Raw genomic sequence first — 18,497 nt, 5'->3', positions numbered from 1 at the left:
TAATTAAACATATTTTTCCTTTTTGATATTTTTTGCCATTATATTATTTTTTGCACTTCTGCCATCTTTGAAAAATTGCCACAGCACTTGATTTTGGTATATTTGGCCATTTGGGCTAATTCATCGCCGTTCTTACCGCAGTGGTTTAAGTAACCAGTTACGGTAGTAAAGGTTCTTACGGTGATATCTTAAGGATGAAAGGTAAATAAGGGCTTACCGTCGTTTTCGCTAACCGGTGGTCCTCTGGCGTTCAACCGGATATTAAAATAAACAGATACATTGTTTGTAAACATTCTAACCGTCTTGATTAAATTTGGAATTGCATCCCTACGCATGATTGTGTTAAACCTTGAACTCACTAAAATAAAAGAAAATGAGGAAGTTTCGCCATTAAAATAGAAATTAAGTATGTAAATAAAAATCATCTGGTTCAATTTCATTCCCCTATATTTCTGTCGTTAATACCATTTGATGTATGTTGAAATCACAGTTCTTCCATTAAATTGCACATTTTTCTTTACTTAAAACTTATAAATGTTGTATCCATCATGTCCTGTCTCCCACTGTTCTGTGGTGACAGTTATTGTATCAGGTTGAAGTGAATCCGTAAACATATATATCGTCCAGCATTTTGTATTGAGTCTATTTCTACTGAAGTAAAAAAGCAATGTATCTTTCCACCAAATGTCTTATTAGGAACGACTAGTTTCAACGCCTACGTCATCCTCGGGTACAAAGTTACTCATGCATGTCGGTTATATATATATATATATATATATATATATATATATATATATATATATATATACAAACACACATATACAGGTTAGTATATGAGAGTGGAGGCGAAGAGGAAAAAGAGGTGGCTGAATTGGTTGAAGTTGGTTGGACAAAAGCGGAATGCACAAGTTAAAATGCAATGGTTGTGACGCCACGTACGTGAGACAGACTAGGGGCTCCTTTCTAAAGAGAGCAGAGGAACATAGGAGAAGTTTCCTTCACGGGAAACCATCCCACTCCCACTTTGCAAGTCATCTGCTGGAGGAGGGACATGCAAGACTTCACCCCTGAAATCGTGTCCCTTATTAGGATATTTCAACGTACTCCCCACTGATGTATACCGCCCTCTCATTCAAGAACATGTCTTGAGACCGTGAAACTTCTTGGCTATCTCATTACCCCCCTACCGACACTCTCCGTAGACATCATACTCGCCGTCGCCCACCTCCCCTCCACCACCCCCACCTATAAATATATTTATAAAAATATATATATACTTGCGGTGGTCAAGATATCATCCAAAAAGGAATTTCATCAGTTTATTTGGCTCCATTTTTGCAATGATTGTGAGCTGTACGAGGGAGGACTGTTCTTCCTACGCGACCCTCTCCGCCCTTGACCTTTAACAAGCGACACAAGTATCACGTGCCGTTATGTTAATCTGGGCATCAATTCGGTATATTAGGGTGACAGCCGCAGGGGTAGGACCCTTACTTCCAGCAAAATATCTGGGCATCTAAGTCTTCTTTGAGGTGGGGTTATGGTGGCCAACGTAGGTAGCCCCAGGCCAGGTGGGAAGAGGAATGGGAGCGCTGTGGCAGGGTGGACGGGGGAGGTGGCGGAGAAGGAGCCCCTGGACGCGGCCACAGAGCCAGCAAGGATTGAAAGTGGTGGTCTAAGGAAGAGTGGTCAGAGGTTTCAGGGTTAGGTGATGAGATAATGGAGGGTGCCCATCCCAGTAAGGAGAAAGAGGGAGAGCAGGAGGGAATGGGTAAAGTTGGGCTGACGGGCAGGGAGGTCACTGGGGCCAACATTACCCCCAAAACCGAGCTTCTTGGTTTTAGATGTCTTACGTCCTAGGAAACCGAGGGATATAATGGTGGGAAGATAATAAACTCACGTAAGGAATATCAAATGGTATATGTTCCCTTTTGCTTCAAATATTATACTCATAGAACCACTAAATTCCAAATAATGTGGAAGCTTTCAAGAATTGATGTATAGAATGCTTGGATAAATATGTGTATGATTTTTTGTGGTATCGTAATATTTTAATTATTACTAAATAATAATCACGACATAAATTCAATTTTTATTTGTTATTCTTATGACTTCTCTAAACAGTCACCATCCAGGGTTATACAATTCTCTCGGCGTTTCTTGATCTCGAAGACCGTCATTGTAGAACTCAGCAGATGGCGTCGAAAACTATTGTTCCACCTTTTGAACGACGTCATCGATGATTTTTCAATTATCGTAATAATAAAAAGTTGCTTTGGGCGAGATCGGGAGAATAGGGTGGATGCGGCAAAATTTCCAATCCGCATCACCTTGATGGCCGGGCGATTGCAGGTCGCGTCGTGTTTACTTCGGGAAAGGAGTCAGTACTGGAACCCAGCGAGCTGACACCTTAAATATGTAGAGTTCTTCGTGAATAATTTACCACGTACTGCCGGAGCGATGATCCTCCATTTCTTGGATCGTCTGTGAGGGACATGCGGTCGGTTTGAAAATTTATTTTCCACCACAAAACTGTGTCACATGACTTGATATCATTTCAATAAACAGCCATCAATTTATCGGGGATTTTCCGAGCACTGTAATTTTGAAAATGAAGGAACTTAATCACACTGCGAGTCTCTATCTTCTCCATACTGCGGATTACTTCAATCTACGGCTTGCTGAAAAAAACAAATCAATATAAATGGCTGTAACTGTTAAATTTGCGATATTATGTACATAAGGATCAATTATTATACAGATCAAATTGTATCCAGATATATCGTTAATATCTTGGTAATAATCACTCAAAAATGATACCAATTCATATTGTTTGCATTAAAAAATCTGGTACGTTTTTAATTTCTTCCTCAGTTTCTGGTTTCTAAATTTTCAGGGTGATGATTCTTAAGTTTTATTTAAGTAACACGCTGTTTAACTTCTCACATCGGCAATAATTCATACTTAACAAAGATTCAAACTTAGCACTGTTCACAACGTGCCCATGGTTGCGAAACAATAGCAAATGGATTTAGCAATGGACAATAGCAATTGGTTTAATTTAGAGTTCAAGCATCAAACTTTCTGCAGCCGATTGCCATTAGTATTTTTGACTTGGATTACTCGAGCCTTTAGTAGTGCCGATCCTTGATTACAAGCAATTCCTATTCCCCTCTTTGCTCTTAAGGAGGGGACACGCTGCCTTGGTTCTCCTAACCCATTTCCCGATCTCAGAAGAAAATTGCTTTTGACGCCGAAGGATAAAGAACGATCTCCAAGAGTTGGAGAAGGGATTTAAATGGGCGGAAGTAGATTTACAGGAGAGAAGGAGTAAGGAAGATAATGACAGTGGAGGGTTGGCGATAAAAAGTTGGCAAGCAAAGAGGAGGAAGTTGGAGGTCGTGATTTAGGGAACCGTGGAATATTAAAACGAGTTTTAACGACCTTCTCTTGCTCGCACCTACCTACCGTCCTCTCCTCCGCCCTCACCTCCGTAATATTAAAATCCCTTAATAATTTGGTACCCCACGATGAACAGGCAAATGCCAAGTCCCAGATGACTGACAAAATATTTGACCATAACTTTATATATATATATATATATATATATATATATATATATATACATACACATATATATACATATATATATATATATATATACATACACATATATATATATATATATATATATATATGTATATACGAGGGTGGTCCCAGAGGTACCCGACCAACAAAGAAAACACAAAAATTCTGGAAAAAAAATTTATTTTTCAACATAATCTCCAGGTCGTACGTTTAAACTCTGCTACCCAATTTTTTACTGTTGTAAACGAAGGAGCAGACTCACCCAGAGGAGAATCCAGTTCATCTTTTATATTGGTTGGACTGAGGCCGTTCAAATAGAAGTATTGTATCACATAACGATGACCAATTTTCTCCATTTTCACAAATTTACTGGAAACATTCACCACTGATGGCTTGCCAAACAAATCCTGAACAATGTGGCATCTTCAAACTTAAAACATATGCTTTATAGATTGCGTGCTTTCTAATATAATGATATTTTTCATATAACCACCGCCATCTATAGGTCAGGCTGGGTACTTCTAGGTCAGGCTGGGTACTTCTAGGTCAGGCTGGCCCTCGTACTAATCATAAAAGAAAAATATATGAATTATTATTGATTGCAGCACTTTAAAATATAGTCGATGTTACTTACGTCTTTGACAGCGTATATGCTTCCATATTCCTGGAAATACTGTGGTTTAATTACGCTTTCGTCGAGTTCTCTCCGCAGATGTCACAATTTTAACCTTTGTATTCGAAAGTAAACTTCGGAAATGGGATTAATAAATTAAAATGGATTTGCCATGCGTGAATGTGAGAGTGGCAGGGATAATTTGTTTGTGATAGAAAATATTTTTGTGACATAACCGCGGTTGTTTTTTTCACTCCAATTTCTCTGGATATCAACGAAAAAATAAATGCATGTTTTTTTTGAGGTTACAATCTAAGAGTTACGTCACAGGCGAGTCGTCGCTCACATGGTCCTTCTTATACATATATATTTCCTTCCCTGATTCATATTCGATCATCCTCTTTCTTTTTTTTCTTTTGACATATTTAGCCACGTGGCCGGAGGTAGAAAATCCGTCGAGGGTGTGGGGCCTGTTGCGAAAACAAGCTGGCAATCAAATAAAGAGTGCACGAGAGATTTGTTTTTAACCACAGATGGTGAAATTAATGGGACGCAAAAACGAGTGGGTTTTAGGAAAAACGAAGAAGGGTAGAATGGGAAGCAATTAGAAAGTAATTGTATCATGAAGACCTAAAAAAGGAATTTGAATTTTGAAGAGCGTACGAATTAAATCGTTTTGAATTCATTATGGTAATTTGTAGATTGGCCCTCGAGGACTCGAGAGTGAGAGAGGGGTAGCACGAATGACGACAGCGCCTTGAGGTGAAGAAAAGGGTTTGTCAAGGGCCTCTGTAATTAGTAAGGCTGTCAGCGGTGAGGTGGAATAAATTTTTCCCAGGTTAAATTTTAAAGTGGTCTTAACTTGAATAAACAAAAGAAATTAACCCTATTAATATTTTTAAGCAATTGATCTGATAAGATGAACTCTTTACTAAACTACTTTCATTATCAAAGTAGGTGCCAAGCATGATGCTCTCATGATCTCACAATAAAAGATAGGACACACAATTAAAAGATGACATTGGGACCATATTGATAGCAAAAATGATTTAGGGTTTCCTCGAGTTCATGGCTTTTGATCATATATGAAGTGGTTTGTTTATCACAACTCAGCGTTTTATTATTTAATTTTTTTGTGATTTCCACCTAATAGTACGAGTATACTGAAAATGATGAATTGTGTAATCCTTCTCTAGAGTTCTATGAATGCTCTTTCCCTCGCCGATGTAATAAAAAGAATGATTAAAGCCAGTGATGCTCTAATGCAGTAAGTAGTTCACAAATGACGACACCGCGATACTCCCAGGAGTTTAAAATGTCCGTTTCTGCAAAGGGAATGTATAATTCTTTCATATTTTCAAACAGAGTAAAAGATACAATTTAAAATCCTTAAATGCATAAAATTGTTTTAATTTAAATACCAAGTGGCGTCTAGTTAGAACTATGGTAGAATATTCGCTTTGGTTCATCATTCATTTTTGAATTCAGCGGCCACTTTCGTTTCAAGGGGAAACAAAAGTTTGTGATCATTTACGAAAAATGGTGAAAATAATAATTTTTAATCTTCTCAGATTAGTAGCTAAAGTGTACTTTATTGACTAATGTAACGTCTCAACGACCATGGACATAATAGCATTCGATGGTAATCTTTGAGTGGAAGTACTTACGGCTCATCAAGCTGAAATTGAAGTCTAGTGACAGGCAGCGAAACTAGCAGCATAGGGATATTCGACCATAGCTGACGGAGCGGCAAATCAAAGCAACTATCCTCAAATTTTCTGTCCCAGAAGCTGTAACATAAACTTTCATTCTATCGCTCAAAGACTATATATTAATATTCTCCACGTCAAAAGTGATTGCGGTATCACGTTATCAAAATACGCGGTTTTGTCATTTTAAAATATGACAATGGTGTGATTAATATTTACGAAATTCTTTTCCTCAAACGAAACCCCATTTGCAGAATGAGTTCTCGTGCCTACGTGCCCGCAAAAAAAGTTAAATGAAATTGTGACTTTGCCTTTGACCGAATCAATTGCCAGAGGAACTGTATGATGCAAACTCTTCGATTCAGCCCCTCGAGCTAATTAAAGGAAAGAGGCCGGGAGAGGGGGAAGGTAGGGATGGGGGAGGGATTGAGAGGCGCACCACGCTAAGATTGAGAAATATCCGTGGGATTGAGTCCAGCCATTAAGCTGAGTTCGAGGAGTCGCATGTGGTGGGCCGGCGTGAGGTCGACGTCTCCCCCTCGACTGACCGATCCCGCTCACGACCTACGTATGTCACAATCGCGAAGGAAGACGTCAAAAGGGGTGCGAGTTGGGAAGAGGGCTGTGGTGGGAGTGGTGGTTGGGGGAGAGCGTGGGAGGAGAGGAAACGGTGAGTAGGATATGAAATGGGAGGAGGAAGGCCTTTAAGGGTTCGGTTGATTGGGGGTGAGGGAGAGATAGGGTGAACACTTTGGGAGGGCGCGTATTTTGACGATGGTTTTCCGGTGGATGGTGGCGTGTCGCGGGTCCTCCGGCAGTGTCGTTAGTGGGCGCGATAGCAGACGGACTCACATCCCGGTCTTCCCCTCCGAGATGTTCGAATCTTGCCGGGACTGGATCTACTCCGCGTCCGAGACGTTAGTTTGGTCACTCTTCATCGCCCTCCGCTTTCCCATCCTCCTCGCCCGGGCCGTCCACGGGGGGAACGAGGCATCCCGGATTCGGAGGACGCCCGGAAGATACCGGAGGACGTGAGGTCGTCCCGCACTTGTCCTCCGCCCATCCAGGAGCGCCCCCTTTCGATCCCGTGCGGCGGCACCCGCGAGGCCCGGAAGGAATAAGGCACATCGGGCTCAAGTCTACTGAGATCTAATTTTTTTGGCTTGGAAAAATCTACTCTCCTCACTACTCCCCCCCTCACCACATCATTCTTGGGTTCAGAGGACGGGACGGGAAACTGAGAGGGCCGGAAATTTTCCGATACCACGGGTCCTTTCCGGTGGATTAATCCGCCGACGAAGGTATTTTGAGGTCTGAGGTGTACCTGCCTGAAGATACCTGAGCGGCAGCGAATCCATAGCCGGAAAATAACCGTGCATGTGGAAATTTCTGGCCAAGGTTTTTATCCTTTGGCTCTAGACGCTCAGAACTCTTCATTTGTCCAAGTACACCAAATTTTCCGGGTCAGAGTTTGCAATAAGCACCGAGTCTAACAAAAACTAGTAATTTTTCACTGTCCACTAATTAATGCACATTTTAATAACGAACTTAATTTGGGGATTTCTTTTATACTCTCTTGTACATTTTTCGAGCGGAAGGCATTGTTTTTATCTGTCCCATTATGATTACCCATGACCGATAACTATGTTAAAATTTCTGTATTGGCCTGACATAATCACCTTTATTATTTAATTAACACCAAAGACGTACTTGTAGTACCACACTTTATATTACTTTGTGTTGAAAAACCTTTTCAGGGAAAATTTTGCATTACATCTAATTAAAATGCTTAATTTTTAGCTTCCAAGTTGGTCCAGTACCTAAAATACTCGTTCTTATGATGAGATGTCCACACGGTTAGCAAGATGGGTTGTGCTCGCTGAGTACCTGGCCGGCAGCGAAGGTCGCAGTTTCGAATCTCACTTCACTCAAGATGTTGTGTTATCACGATTTGGATTTGTTTGTCTGGAGTTAACGGTGCCGTATAACTTCTTCCATCGCAGCACCGTTAAGCGACAAAATTAATCCATTCCCTTGAAACGACGAGTCGGCATCAGAAGTGGTAACGGTTCTAATATTTCTTCTTATTGGTTCCTGAACACAAGAATTTGTGATGGAGGTTCATAGCGTTGAAAAATTTTTTCTTCACCCAAGTAACTTTTAATTATAGCTATTTTTAGTACTAATTTTTTAATGAAAAATCCCTTTACTTTTTCTGTAGCATTAGGTTTTTTAAGCTTTTTTCGATTGATGCAAATTTTATTTATGATTTCGATTGCACTTTATGTTGCTGTATTACTTGGGGTTCTCATTTCAATTTTCGGTAATTATTTATATGAATTGCTTTCAAATAGCATAATAGCTTGAAAAATATATGATATACGGTCACCAATCACCATTTTAAAGGATGACAAATTAGACGAATTTGCTTGGCGTTAGCGGTAGGCCTGTCAATGTATCCAGTGTTAACTGGAAGTCCCAGATATTAGTGATATCGCATGTTCAAGTAATTATTTTATCTTTCAGATTGATATCCTAGAAATGATTAAGACTTTATATTTCTGGAATTGCTTCTATATTTGATGCATTTGTAGTTATTAAACCAAACCATTGCTTTTTTGCCGGAAAGTATTCCATAATATTAATTATAGAAATCCGGAGTAAGAGCGTTCTTCATTTGTTGCCTCCCAGCGAATAGCTTAAACCGTATACACTTGTACAAGTGTAAAATATAGCCAAAGAAGAAGCAATGCCACCCTAACAGTAAAAATATTAATTCGTCATTCGCCTATGAACCTGTTCACCCTTATTCTTTGCCTATGAATTCAAAAATTCATTTTTTTATTCATGTATCCTAATTTTTTGAAGAGAGTTGCCATTTGTCCAGAGACTTGAGGAGTAGCACTTATTATTTATGCCCTAGACGTCGTACGTTCCCTATGAGTGAATACAGCGTACTTAAGTATTTATTCAAATTTTTGTTCTGATCTTATTTGTTAGAAGAAGTGTCGATTTTTTTTGTCCAGTCAACTTTTTCCTCATCCCATGGTCCAGTGATTGCATTGACCAAGGTTCAACCCTATTCTCTGCACAATTTGATTTATTTTTACGAAGCTGTTACAGGAAAGCGAGGAAAGGAAGGTCCAACAGCAAATATTTAAATATGATCTCACCCTTAACTGTATCAAAATCGCTAAATCTTAGAAATATTTAATTTTATCATCTATTAGAGGTGTGGTGAGGAGAGGAGGTAGAGGGAGGAACATAATATGCATTTTGGATGGAATTCAGGGAGGTATTAAGTATGTGGAGCTAAAGAGGGAGTCAGGATCCATCAAAAGCATACCCTAATTAGGTAGATTACTGATAATAATGATAACGTTGTAGAGTATTAACTCAACATTGAAGCTGATTACGATGGATAAATTATTTTGAGCCGAGCACACCATTCATAAGCCGTTCTAAGATATTATTTAATTCAGATAATAGTATTCAGACGAAAGATTTCATAGTTTTTCGGTAGTATACTCAATAAATTGCTTATGGCATCTGGGTATTAGATGAAGCATGTAAATTTTAATGTGGCAATAAGACATAAAAATCGGGAATAAGAGTCATCGATTAATGCCACCAGTTCAGGGTGCACTCGACTTTCAATGATAATTGTATGAAGACGAAAAAAGGGTGATTCTCCCTTACCCTCTATTTTAATTGTAAAATTCATCATTTTCCCTTTTTTTAAATTCACGCCTTCCGCATTTTTAATCTTTTTTGCTAGAGATTATTCATCATTTAATGCGTTTCTCATAGTGTCACGCGTCTTGATATTCTTTAACAAAAGGTAAGTTAATCAAAAGTAAAAGAGTTGACACCGATTTCTCCTCTTCCGCACCCATAGCTTATTTGTAAATACTTGTGTATTAAGCATATTAGTTTATATGAAGTGAATTTGAATAAGTTGTGTATGGATATATTGTGCCCTAACTTGGCCTAAACTATCAAGTACATAACCAGAAAACCACTCGAAATACAACTTCTAAGAGTATAATATGTGTACTCCTTGTTGGATAAAGGATTAACAAATGCTCATTATTGCCCTAGGTGTGGCTTTTGAGAGTTCCCTAAGTTATTCTGCAGCCCCTATTATTTCGTTTCTGCTCCTTACACTTTCTCGCACTTGCTTCTCGTAATTCATCCTTGATCTTTCATTCTTGAATTTTTCCTTGTGCTCGACGTTTACGTCAATATCTGGAGAAATTATGTCTCAGAATTTGTCCAAATTATTTTTTTCTTCTTCTCGGCAAGATCTTCATATATCACTCGGTCCACTTTTTTACTTCCTTCGCACTTCATTAGTACTACATGTCAATTGCTTCCAATATTGTCCGCTGCCACAATTGTCTCCCTCTCACAACGTTATAAAATTAAACCCAAATGTAGGTTTTTATGGACTGTTTTCTGTGCCTACGTTAAATTTTAAGTACCCGACCCAACAAAGAAAACACGACAATTTTGGAAAAATATGTATTTATTTTTCAACATAATCTCCTTTCAGCTCTATATACTTTTCCCAGCGATGCTCAATAAGTTCGATACCCTTTCTATAATAAGAACTGTCTTTTTCCTCAAAATAGCCATTAACTGCCGACATCACTTCTTCACGGTTTGAAGATCTTTGACCTCCGAGCCATTTCTTCAAGTTTTCTAACAGAAAATAATCCGAGGGAGCTAAATCTTGCGAATAGGGTGATAGAGGTTTGTGAGCTGTTGCATTGTCTTGATGAAACAATACTTTCTTCCTAGCCAAATGCGGCCGCTTTTGCTTGATTTCTTCGCTCAAACGTTGCAATAAGTTCGCATAATACTCGCCGTTGACAGTTGATAGACTTTTCCTGTAGATGAAACCGTCTTCGCCTGCTTTGGAAGTCGGTTCTCCCTTTTGAAGCCATTGTTTTGATTTTTCTTTTGTCGCGGGTGTGAAATAATGGATCCAAGTTTCATCCGAGGTTATGAAACAGCGCAATTCTGCTTCGTTGCTGTGAAACTTCGCTGAACACTCAATTGAAACATCTTCGCGACCCTGGTTTTGCTCTCAGGTGAGCAAACGCGACACCCATCTTGCACACAGCTTTTTCATGTCCAAAATTTCATTTATGAGTATTACGTAATATGCGATATAACGCACTTTTTGAAATACCTAATACGTCTGCTAGCTTGCATTCTTTCAGTTGATGATCATCCTATATCACTTTGTGAATTTCCTTCACCGTTTCTGGAGTCGTCACCTAATTTGGTCGACCAATGTGATGCTCGTCTTGACAGCTCGCACGGCCTATTTTAAAGTCTCCTACCCAATGTTTTACTTTGGAAACGAAGGAGCAGACTTACCCAGAGTAGAATCCATTTTTAATCCAACTTTTGCATTGGTTGGGCTGAGGCCTTTCAAATAAAGTATTGTATCACATAACGATGACCAATTTTCTCCATTTTCACAAATTCACTGAAAACGTTCACTATTTAGGGCTGCCAAACAAATACTAAATAACGTGGCGTCTTCAAACTTGAAACAATGCTTTATAAATTGCATAATTTCTAATGCAGTGATATGTTTCAAACAACTACCACCATCTCTAGGTCAGACCGGGTACTTCTGAGCCTTCCCCTGTACTTAGCTTAGTGGCTGTTGATCCCACAGGAAGCCTACTCTTCCTGGGATATCCTATTTGCTGATTTGTGCCTGTTACTTTCTTCTCCAATTATTCCGTTGCCGAAGTGGCATGACTCTCCCGCTTGAACAAGGTTGCCTTTACATTCTGCTTTTAGCCTAGTTTTATTGGAGCATTATCTTCTTTGTTTCGGCTAGAGTCATCTTAGTTACACGAATTTTTAATTTGAGTTTTTTTCTAATAATCTCATTTTCCATACTCTTAGTTTCCTCTTATTTTCATTTGTATTCCTTCTTCCTTTCACACATACTCATAGCGATGTATAACCTTGTGGTTCAGAAACCAATGCATCTATTCAGCCGAAGTTGTCTTCTGTTTATTAGAGGAAATATATTTATAGGTTAACTACTATGTATTATTGCGTTTTACCTCAAGTAACAGGCATAGCCCATTCAATCACCAGGTCCCATCATATTCTTATGTTATTTAAAACGTGAGAGGCTCGGCACGGATATTTGTGAAGCACATGTTTGCATTTGCGAGAGCTGTGCCCATGTCAAGGAGTGGAATTGATCGGAAATTTTCTTTGAAATGGGAGTTGGAAGTGGGGCGTCTCGTTGGAGCATTCTGAGGATGAGGGAGAGAGAGATATTCTCCTATTCACAGAGAATTCTTGAGATCCTAGTACACGAGGCAGCACCAATGCCTCGAAACCGTGCGCTTTTCGACGAAGTTAACTGCCGTTTTCACATATCACAGGTCATAGGATTCCCTGCAGGAGTCCCGCCACCACTCCCGAAATAAAATCCTCCGGCCTCGTTCAAGGGAAGACGGTGCATAAACATTCGCATTCGCCTGATTCCACGAAAAGTACGCTCGTGCTTTATAGCCGTAACAACCCGCTGCGAACCCATCATTCACCGTGGGAGTTGCGTCGATTCAAGCCGGCCATTACACGAGATTGCGCCTCGTTATCACCAGCCTCGAGGAGGAAGGACTCGGATGCCTTGCTCAGTTCAATCCATGTATTCAAGGGTAGGGAAAGAAACCATTTACTGTTTGCGTTTGTTCATTTGAATTTTCTGTTGATTCTGCGTTACTTCATTCCAATGCGCATCGCTTCCTAGGTTTCTCTTTTTTTGTTGGACCATCCATGTTCAAGAGAGTCGATCCTGGTCATTTTTATTGTAAACTCCCCGTTTTAATTTTATGTCACCATCAAGTGATTTCGTTTTGGTAGGATTTGGTGCCTAGATTAAATGGAATTGTTTTATTGCATCATCAAAATCGGTAAAAATGTTATGCAAACATCGTTTCATCGAAAATCATTTCTTGCCATTATCACAAGTGTCGTGGAATATTTACAAAAATCCATTCAATTTGATGATTAATCAGTCATTACAAATGGTCATGAAACCGAGTCAATTAGTCATTGTTAGTGTGTTAATATTCCCATGAAATTAATAGTGGCATACAATTTTTATACGCTTACGATTATGGTGGTTTATTTGTAATAAAGTTGATTGTTCCTTGATTCTTTGCAAAAAAGTTATTGCAGAAATAATGGCTAGGTCATGTGTTGCGTTTAGTTCCAGGTTTTATTTTATTTCTAGAAAAACGTAATGGAGAACTGCTTCCCTTATCCACTCGGTTTTATAATTCTCGCGTGATTTTAGCCGCACAAAAATCCATATTTATCCATTTTCGTTATTATTGGAATAATGTAAATGGTTCCGGTCTTTCCCGCCTCCGGTACTCCTAAATTTAGATCTCTTTTGAAAATATCGAATTCTGATTGATTGACTTCTGTTAGCAATTCATTCCCGTCCCGGTCAATTGTTTTAATTGTTCAGGAAAAAGCCACCACTCATTTAGCGATGGTATTTGCTGAGTCACGGTTTCAAATTATTATTCGACATTTTCCACGGTCGTAGGCTTGACGCATTATTTTGTGTGGATGCTCTTCTCCCACCGCTTCCTTCCTACTGTTCATGTCGCGTTACCACATCCAGACCTCTCCGTCCATTTCCATCTCGAGCACAATCGTAAAAGCGTGCAATTAGGCGATTCGTTAGCTGAGTTTAAAATCAATACGGATGTATCCAATAGTTGACGTGTGGACTTCATTCGAGGAAAAGATGCTTTCATTTCATCAAATATGATTGAGACTTTATTCAATACTCCTGCCTTTGATTGGTCAGCTGTCTTTCTCAAAGGTACGACTTTCAAGAAAATAAGGAAAATCGAGGCTTAATTTGTCTAAATTAGACGCTTTTGCTGTTTTCTATGTGATTTTGTCGGTTTGCTCAACTAATTGGCTACAACCCTCTCCACATTTGTAATACTTATTTTCCTCCACTCGTAGAATCTACGGAATGAATCCCATCCCTTTTCGCCATTGCCTCTGAGTTGAAAACTTTTTTTTTCAACAAAAATTTTCGTGGTTTCCTTAATTGATATTGAGTGAGACGGCGTTAAAAAAAAGTCTTTCAGCAATCAGGGAACATAAATAATACAAATTTTGTGTCATTTCCACCATAAATCCGTTGAGAATAATTTATAATCTACTTGTCACCGGAAAATTAAATCGATACATTGAAGTGGCTGTTCAAATCATTTTGAATGCCAGGAGAGGAGACGGGGCCCACTTATCGTAATTGCCAACACGTGAGTTAAATTTACCGATTTTTAAAACTCAGTTTTTTTCGCCGGCATGAAAAGTTATGCGTGTCCCATGCTTCATCAAATATGATAAGTATATAACATTCGGACTCTTCGGAAGCGCATTAAATGCTTAATATATATGTCATCTCTCCCACGCGATGGCTGGATGGACACTTTGACTCGGTATCCCTGCAATTTTTATTAACGTGAGGTAGATAAATTTGGAGGAAATACCGGGAGAGGCGGACATGTTAATAAAACGCATTTACAGTGGGTATAATCGGACGTAGTGGAGGGTTTATACGCGCTTGAATTCACTTTATATATTTTAAATTCCCTTATTCTTAAGCATCATTAACATTAAAAAATGATAACCCTCTCCGAATCCGTTAAAAATTTTCAATTTTAAAAAGTTTTTGATTAAAAAATGTTAAAGCTGTATTTTCTAGCAATATAATTTAACAAAATGAGGTATTCGTCGATCTAATGGCTAGTGAAATTTTATTTGCTTTAGTTTAAATACCTGAGCTCAATACCCTAAGGTTCTCTCAAACGTCTCATCAATGTCATTAAAATATAGCCTTTTTTCCGTGTAGCACGAAGTATTTTTGAAATCGGGATTTGACCCTTCCATTGACTTTTCTCTTCTACCTTGCTTAAGTCATATTTTTTTGTATTAATGAGAGTTAATTATTGTGTTAGTGACCATCTAATCTGAACTATAAACATACGAGCATCCAAATTATCTTCCGGTTTTGAAGATGCAATTATAAAAAGTTCGCTTTTCGGAAAGTATGATATATTTGTCTGGAATATTGAAAACCGCTGTACGTAATAAATACCTTTTCACCCTTGATCCCCGTTACTTTTTTATACGCATTTTTGCTTATTTTTCCTGTTATGCACTTTTTTCTATTGCTAGGTTTAATATTAAATCTTCGGATTTGACTTTTTTAACTTCAGGCTATGCAGTTGAATTTAAAGGTGTCTCCAATTAAATAAATGTTATCTCTTTTTGATACCCTTATTGCTTATAAAATTTCATGAAAATGTTCTTTACTGCCTGCCAGGAATTAAAAATATTTGTATGTTAGCAACGAAATACGTAGTGAATCATAAATTCAGTACCCTGAACAGGTGAATATTTTTTATCAGCGTAACCGGAAGGTATTACTTGACTTTAGACGCTAAAAAACGTTCTGTTTAATGTATTCAATGGAGGAGAAAGGAAGTCTTGATATGCTCTACCGATTTTGCGAGTCTACGCACTTGGTAAAAGAGTGAAACTAGCCAACTTCTCTTCCCCTAAACAGACTCTTTTTTTAATTTAATGAATTTATAATGAAGTGAAAGTAAATAATATAACTAAAATATGAGAAACTATTTTACTGCTGTGGCAAAAGTTTATGATATGGTCAACACATTGGAAGTGATTGCGGGATCACGCAGGATACGCCAATCACCGCTTTATCCGGCTCTTAGTGGCAGTATCACAAAAGTATTGGAATGCCAGTCATAAGTTTAGGTGCTAGTGGTTACTGACAATGTGCTGATTTATTCTCAACGTGCGTATTAAAATAGACTTGAGTCTAGGCTATTAACATTCGTTCTAGTGTATTTGAAATGAAAGAATGCTGCAGGTTGTTTTGCGATCTGGGGATGCTAAAGACGTACTGATAAGGTAGTATGGTGACTGTAGTCGTCGATGAGACTTCGAAGAAACTTCATAATTAATTCTGAACCATCTAAGGAGATCTTCGGAAATCCTACGATTTGATTCCTTATAGGTCGCTGTATGGATCTTGCATTTTCTACAAAAACTGTATTTTTCCTTTAATTTTTATTTTATTCTTAATATCAAGTAATTACTGTCATAAGATATTATATTGTAGACCCTAAGTTAGGGCTTAAGGAGAGGAATGGTAAAACAGTTCAACTAAGGCATTTGCATTTCATAGTTTTTGCCTTTAATTTGTCAAATTCTGCTGTCAAACGTACATTGCTCAATATTATTCACATCCTCATGTTCTATAGTGGAGATAGGTAATCCTATTAGTTCTTCTTGCGAAATAGTTGGAGGGAAGTAAGATGCCATATTACTTTTGCAAATTCCCTGTAAATACTGTCACTCGTCGGAAGTTTCGTTTCATTTAAAACTCCGGGTTTGATATCAGGGCTGCCATAAACATTTCCATAATTGTAAACATATATATATATATATATATATATATATATATATATATATATATATATATATATATGTGTGTGTGTGTGTGTGTGTGTGTGTGCGAGTGCGTGTATATACATATATATATACACATATACATACATATATATATATATATATATATATATAAACTCACGCACACCCACACACATATATATATTTATATTTATTTATATATATACATACTCAAACACTCGAAATAAGGCTGATTTCTCCTAATATGCGTCTACTTCTCTGAACTAATTCATACCGTCGTTAGTCGTTGCAGTAGTTTCTAATCTGAGAGGTCTCATAGCAGCAGTAGGGATACGTACCATGTCGAAAGAAAGGATTAATAGGGTATGGTGGCAAATTGGAGGATCACTTAAGAGGAATCACGTGTCCACATTAGACTGATTTAGCATAAAACTCAAGGAGATCACGGCTAAAAGAACCATCCAAAAATTGTTGTGCGTTGATTATCCATTGTATGGAATTAACAGTGAAACAAGTTTTACGGGGTTTTTAATTTTTGCATTTTTTAATTACTGCCTCTTTTGTGCCTTAACACGGAGGGATTTTTCATGATTTTTCACCAGAATGTATTCGAAATCTTATCCGGACTTTTCATCTGTAACGTCACGTTGCCGTCAAAAACGTTCGAATCATGGATTCGCTAACTTTACTAAACTTTTTCCTTTCGTCACTGAAATGCATATAAGGGCGCATGTGCAACAAGAGTTTCAAGTTAATCCCCGTAGCTCGCAATAGAACTTGTTTTATCGGTGTGGGAAGTCATTAACTGCACTGGCCACTTCCCGAATGCAATCCCTTCGTAGTGCCTCTTTATTTTCGGTTTTCCTGATACCTCGTTTGCTTGAATGCCTGGTCGTTTAAACCTTGGGTTTTCTCCCATTAATACCTTAGAGCCGGGCTCATCAGCATTCAAAAAACACACATGGCTGAGGGGAAATTCGAATCCGTGACCTTTGCGTGAAGAGGCGAGAGCATTTCCCTACCAACTGCACCTCGATCTCATCTAAACCATTTATCTTCCTCTTTGTTTCTCTTCTTTAAAAAAGAATATATATATATATATATATATATATATATATATATATATATATATATATATATAATATATATACACACACGCATATGCACATATATATACACACATTCACACTAATACTCCTTCGACGAGAACCTCGGGCAATGACAACACGCACAGTACATACGAGTTGAGGTGTATGCTGTCAAAAAGTCTCGTTGCTGGATGCATACATCACCCGGGATTGCTTTCTCGTGCGTTGTGTCAAGTGGCAAAAGTTTCGCTCTTTTCGGAGAGAGCATCTTCAGGACGAAGTTGGCTTCCTGGAGCGAGACTGTTGTCTCCTGGAACAAGCTACAAGACGGCAATTCTGGAAGAAATGTGAATTTAGACACAGCAAATATTATAAACTATCAAAACGTAGGCAATTGAAAAAGGTTACTGAGAATTATTGTACGTTTTGTCGGTCATGACACCATCGTTGGACGTTTGGGTATATACCGTATGTATACTCACACACAAAATTTAATTATTTTATATATATATATTGATGATTTCGTCGAAATAACACGGAAGTGTTGAATAAAAAACTTGGACAGCAACAAACAATATAAGAACACATAAAAAGATCACTCACACGTTATTGCTTGATCATTTCGACGGAATTCAGCTCCGTCTTCATCGGAAGAGATAGAAGTAATCAGTATATATATATATATATATATATATATATATATATATATATATATATATAATGTTGCCCCGGTACTCTTTCATGAGACGGTTTGGAGGGGAAAAAAAGTGTAGGAGAAAGAAACGATGAAACAACTCACTTCCACCATGGAACGCACACTTAGGCGTAGACGCATAAAGGGACAACATGGAAAGGTAAAAGATGGTGAATCGCTCCAAATTTTCTACTTAGCCACCAAGGAATATGTAATTACCAATGAAATCCTCAAAGTTAATGCAACCAAGTGTCCTGATTCATTGACCAGGA

The 18,497-nt window shown here is 38.2% G+C and overlaps 1 protein-coding gene across 6 annotated transcripts in view; it reads left to right on the top strand.

The window, feature by feature from the left end:
- LOC139694330 (dual specificity calcium/calmodulin-dependent 3',5'-cyclic nucleotide phosphodiesterase 1A-like) overlaps nt 1-18,497 on the top strand; it is a 580,826-nt gene that overhangs the window by 498,459 nt on the left and 63,870 nt on the right. The window lies entirely within an intron of this gene.

The sequence above is a fragment of the Hetaerina americana genome, unplaced genomic scaffold, assembly GCF_022747635.1.
Source record: "Hetaerina americana unplaced genomic scaffold, ioHetAmer1.1.p SCAF_5, whole genome shotgun sequence".
NCBI classification, from domain to species: Eukaryota; Metazoa; Arthropoda; class Insecta; order Odonata; family Calopterygidae; genus Hetaerina; species Hetaerina americana.
Note: the sequence above shows the minus strand (reverse complement) of the source record. Positions and strands in the feature narration are given on the sequence as shown.